This window comes from Poecilia latipinna, unplaced genomic scaffold (assembly GCF_001443285.1).
Source record: "Poecilia latipinna isolate Pla-1442-1.1 unplaced genomic scaffold, P_latipinna-1.0 Scaffold6283, whole genome shotgun sequence".
Lineage (NCBI taxonomy): Eukaryota > Metazoa > Chordata > Actinopteri > Cyprinodontiformes > Poeciliidae > Poecilia > Poecilia latipinna.
Window position 1 is genome coordinate 1 of NW_015118899.1, and position 5,897 is coordinate 5,897.

Below are 5,897 nucleotides of genomic sequence, written 5' to 3' on the forward strand. Positions count from 1 at the left end.
ATAAATGTTGTCTTTGGTGATTGTTTAATTTCCAAATATATTCACGTTTATATGTGAGTGGGTCGATGACGAACATTAGCTAAAAATACTTTGTGGAATGGCATTTTCTGAAGTTAGGTCCATTCATTTGTATTAGCTTACTGGCAGAGATGCCACATTCAATATGGCGGATGCGATTACGTATCGCTGCAAGGAGCCGACCCGCTCCATGAGGCGTCTACGTATTAATGTCTATGGGTAAACCTGTCCGAATCCACAGATATTTTTCTTCCAGTCAGTTTATTCCCGCCCTTCAAAGGACCCGTCCTATGTAGACCAGTCCTTTGAAGGATGCAGACCCTGAATTCGGACACAGCCATACTATTAATTCCTGTGTTTATTGAAATTTACAGAAGTTGAGTGACGTCATCAAGAACGCCTTGTTCTCACTGTCTTCCATAAGCAATGCAGTTAAAACACAACAACTCTCAGTGGTATGGTATTGCAATCTGTTTTTGGGGCATTGGTGCACATACTGTTCAATGAAGAGTTCGTCAGAAGCTGAAATTTAAGACTTAGCCTTGCAGGGAATGAGTTGACGATCCACAACTATGGAGTAGTCATTGATGGTGAAATGCTCCAACCGCTAAAACGTAGTAGGGCTGCCTCCCCTGGACTGAGCTTGTCATCTCTCGAAGGCTGCGGCATGACAAATAAATTTTTCAGTGGAACAAAAGTAAATCAGATAATAGCATTTCAACTTTGCGGTAAGACACACTTTACTAAAAGTTGGGTTGACTTACTTTGTGAAACTGGACATCTTGGCTCAGAGCTTCTTGAACAGATCTTCACAACCCTCTTCTCCCTCTGGGTGGTGGAGGCAGGAGGTACATAAACAGCAACAGTAATAAAAAAAATCTTTATTAAAATACAAGTTGAATGACCAAACTTCATTCAGAAACTATTCCCACATAATTGCATATAAAAGTGATTTTACATAAATAGTGAAAATATCACCTCTTTGGACTGCGAGAATATGTCATCACTTGAATCTCTTCTTGGGGATGTCATCATCATTCAGAGGACATGAACAACAGCTCACTGATGAACGTGATGAGAAAGTGTCTGCGCATAAAGACTCCTCTGCAGATTCTAAGGGGAAACCAGAAATACAAAGAGACAGTGGACCACCATTAAGAAAATAAATTTAAAATATGCTAGTTTTTAGACTTGATTATATGTTCAAAATATTTAACAAAATTAATAGTGTTTTAAATAAGAAAATTCGGCTCCAAATTATATCCATGGTTCAATCAGCGTAATCTCTTATGTAGGATATTTCTATTGAAATATAATACATTAAGTTGAATTAAATAATTTAGCTTGTAGTTGTCTAAAACACAAATAGTTTCTCTGTGGACTGAGCAGGCATTCACAGGGGGTCGTGGCTCTGTGTGTGAGTTTAACCTTTTGACCACCTTGATAAGATTTAACAGCTGGTGTAAAACAATCTGGCCTTATTGCCAGAGCAGAGCTTCCTCTCTGGTAGGCTTATAAAAAACATCTGTCTCCACTCAAAAGAAAATAGCACTTCTTTGATCTTGAAAAGAAGTGTTACCATGTTCCAGGCTTTTACTGGAACATGGTAAACTAGATTAAATGAACTTTGCTAAAGACAGTCCCCTAATTTGAATACATCAGAGAAGGAAAACACACCCTCCTTTAAAAGTATAGGACCCAGAACCTTAATTCAGATTGCTCTGGGGTTTCCTGCGATGCTGTCTCCGGGGAACAGTGCATCGGTGAAATGGTTCCCCATAAGTTTGTCTTGATGTGTGGATGTCTGTGGAGTAAGGTAAATGTTGAATTGGATGCTGGTTTGTGATTTTATTATGAGTTTTGTCAGCTTCATTAGTTGTTCATCTAATAAATGTTGTTATGATTGTACTTGGAAAGCGTTTGTCTTTGTCTTTGTGGCTCAGCTGATACAATGACAACATCAAGGAATCCGGGCAGAAGAGAGAATAAAAACGATCAAAAGATTTTAATTATTCTTCTTCTGATTAAAATTAACAATACATAAGGTAATCAGGGGAAACGAGGGACTGCTGGGGACAATCAAGTGGTAGACAGGACAACACGGAGACAAAACTGAACACAAAAACCTAAATAAACACACAGAATAACCAAATCCTCACTTTTAGGGGGGGAAAAGAAACATTTTTATTGTTTTTATTACACTAAATCTGCTATTTGTTAACTTTTGCTTTAGATCAGTGTTCCCCAACCCTGGTCCTCAAGGCACACCATTCTACGTGTCTTAGAGGTTTCCCTGATTTAATGTGCCTGACTCAACTGATTGCATTTCATGAAACTCCTGTTAATCAGTCATCGATTGAAATCAGCTGGGCTGAAGCAGGGAAATACCTAAAACATGCAAGTCAGTGTGCTTTGAGGACCAGGGTTGGGAAACACTGCTTTAGATCACCTTGGGAAGTCATACAACGTACCAGGGTTACGAAAATGCATGAAGACATAAACAATGCAACATAAATGAAATTTATTTTGTGTGTGTGTGTTTTCAAACAAACTGATTGACATGTCTATTTAGTTGTAACAGGCAGAAGGAGCTAACCTTCGTGCTGTTAGCATTTAAAGTTTATATCTTTTAGTCACTGTAGACTCAACAGTTTCCTGAATGTTTCTGTGACAATGAATGGTCAGACAGCCAGATAAGGAGCCTTTACTCGATTCTCAATACAACAGGGCAAGCTAAGGACGTCCTGTCCTATGTTACAGAGTTGCTGTCATTTGCTTTAGATCATCTTGGGAAATCATACAACGTACCAGATTATGTTAGCAGGCAAGCTATACTGACAGCAACTGGGCAGCCATTACAGGAGTGTATACATTTCCATACTCAGAGATATTGTAATGTAATGTTTGAATGATGTAAAAACTCTGCGTTTTTCATATTTACCAGGTAATTTTATATAATACGCAATCTGACGTGGTTATTTTAGCAATAATGCTAATATTTCTGCATTATTGCTGAATTATTAATAGTAATAGTAATTCCAGCAATAATGCTTTCTCCTGGACACTTTCTAGTCAAAGTTAGGCAGGTTTGGCTTTTACAAGTAAAACTTTTAAATTATATTTTAGAAAATTATTTAAAGCAAACAGTAAAACAATGTTTTCCAACCAAACCCCGAGGCATTCATAGTACAGCAGGTTTTATATGGGGATAAAAATACAGTTACAGCAAAGACTGACAGCCCCTTGTGTTAAATATTTGATCTCTTAAATACCACTTATGTTTTTTGGAGTTTTTTTTTTAACACAGGTTAGTGAGCTTTAACACATCTGAAAGTTGATTTTACTCATCATTTTAAAACAGCTTCTGATCGTAAACACCAGTCCTGCTTAGCTGCTTCAATTAAACTCTGGTTTGTTTGTCTAGAAAGTCTGGTTTATTTGGTGAGCTGAATGCTAATCAAACTCTGGTCCAACTACAAACCTCAGTCTTAGTTTGGTTGAAGTGAATTCTTTGAATGCAAATCTGAACGCCAAGCTGACTGGAGACTGTTCCAAAAGCAGGAAGTGGACTACAGCACAGGGCATTCTGGGTAAATACAACCAAATCAAACATAGGAGCTTAGCATCAGCACAGAAATGGTTGGTTTGACTCAGAGCAGACAAAGAAAACCACAGCAGCTGTAAATGTAACAAATGTTGCATTTGTAATCAAAGCTACATTTCCTCAGATTACTGTCACGGCCAGAATGAATATTTTCCTAAGTTCCATTAGGGAATGTCATTTCGACAAAATGAGATTGTTTTGGATAAAAGTGACATCAACACAACTTGCATGTTCATCAATAACGGATCAGGTTGTTTCAGTTTTAAATGGAAATGAAATCAAGAGGAATAAATAAAAAAACACACACACGCACACTACAGACAAATCCCAGAGACCACCCAGGAGCTCCTTCTGCATATCAATCTGACCCAGAGTTGTTGTGATTGTTTGTGCTCAGCTAAAGCCACAAGGAGATCACTGAGTTCCAAACACGCCTGTCTGCCTTATTTGCGCGTAATATCCCACTCAGTTATTTTTTTTATCTTCCCGTCCCTGCGTTGTATGCTTCAGCTGATATCTAGATATAAATTTATATATTTTTCAGGGTTTTTTGCAAATAAAAAATTCCCATCACTCTTTTTTTCCACCGTTGTTTATAACACAAATTCGGTCCTGGTGGCATCTTAGCATGAACTCTTGTGTGTGCACTTGCATATCTTTGTGTACTTGGCAGGAGGCAACAAGGCAGGGAAAGCAGAGTGGGGTTTTATGATGAAATTCAGTGGCAATTTGAAGTCTCCAATCACCGAACCATGCAAGAAACAGAGGGGGGGAAAGGCAGAAAGGTGAATAGACAGAAATAAGAGGTGAAGACAAATATGGAAGGCTCCAAAGAGAGCAGAAAGAGGTAAACAAAGGAGAGAAAGACTGTTAATTACTTAATCGCACAGTTAAACTAGAGACATGAAAGCATAGCCTCAGTCTGTTTATTATGTGAAAAAAATAAAATAAAATTTATGTCTCTGACTGTGCCGTTGCATCTCCTGCAAGTTTTTTCTCTCCTTCTCTGAATCTGTCAGTCTGTGTAATTAGTCTCATTCCTTTCCACATAACAGCTATAGCTGCAGGTTTCACCAAGTTGATGTTGGAACACCAGCGATAAACAACTCAGTCAGATTTGTTGCTCTCTGTGTGCTTCTAGGGAGGACATCTGAATCACAAGCAGAGACGGCAGAGAGAAAGAACAGCAGGAATGGAAGAGAGGGGGATGAAAAGGAAGAAAGAAAAGGCACCAAGGAGGCCCAGAGCCGGGCACTAGTTAGCACCTTTCAGCAAGGAATGATGAGGAGTTACATCATCAGAGAGAAGGAGAGGGGAGATCACCTACTGGAAACATCAAAACATTTTACCCTTGATGCTCTCCTCCGTATCATAGCTGGACTGCGGGGCGTCACAGAAAATAACGCAACCCCGCTGACCTTGGGAACAAAAAAACTCATGCCGTAATTGTGTTGCATGTTTCATCTCTGAATGCTGGGGCACCATCGTGTTTTTGTGTTAAAAAGAAGTTCAGGTGTCAGATTTCCAAACTCTTCAGTTCTTACTGAGATATTTTAAAAGATAAATGTAAAAGTTCAATAAGATGTAGCAAATATTTACAAGGAGGGAAGAAAAGAAGAGACTGTCAGCCATCCAGTTATTCATCCAATCATCTTTAGGATGGATGGATGGATGGATGGATGGATCATTAGATGGATGGATCTTTTAGACAGTGTGTTCAGCTCTAATGTTGGTTAATATTTTCACATTATTAAACTAATGATCTGGTAGATGAGTAAACTCACATCAGGACTCAGCAATGAGCTGAACATGGCTCCCATACAGCTGAGATAATTATACAGCCATGCTTAAAACTAAAGGATTATAAAAAATAAATAAAAAGCATATGCATACAGAAAATTAGAAGAGCTTCAAAAGACATGACATTTATTATGCATCAAATATTTGGTGGATATTCAGGCAACAAAGCCTTACTATAAAATGGCATGTAGCGGTAGGGAACTTAAAAGGACTCCTTTTCCCAACCAAAATGCAGGAGGAATAACAAAAGGAGGCTTACAGAGCACGTATATTTCTCCTTTTTTGTGCCTCAGGCAGTTTAAACTGAACACATTTTCCTTTGCACTGCGAGTTCATTTGAATTCAGTCATTTGAAAAGATAGTCTTTCTCTAGCAATTTTTACCCCCTCTCCCTTCCTTATTTATCAACGAGAACTCATTCGTTTCACCTTGTTTGAAGAGCGCTACCAAAAATTCAAACAAGGGAGAACAAAAC

General features: G+C 38.5%; 1 long non-coding RNA gene across 1 annotated transcript; it reads right to left on the bottom strand.

Moving 5' to 3' along the window:
• Nucleotides 1-491: 491 nt before the first annotated feature.
• LOC106943862 (uncharacterized) lies at nucleotides 492-1,127 on the bottom strand. The gene is made up of 3 exons (XR_001424041.1): nucleotides 997-1,127; nucleotides 783-846; nucleotides 492-678 (listed from the first exon to the last, which is right to left on the bottom strand). It is a non-coding gene; the product is annotated as an uncharacterized LOC106943862 (long non-coding RNA).
• Between the last annotated feature and the right edge of the window lie 4,770 nt (nucleotides 1,128-5,897).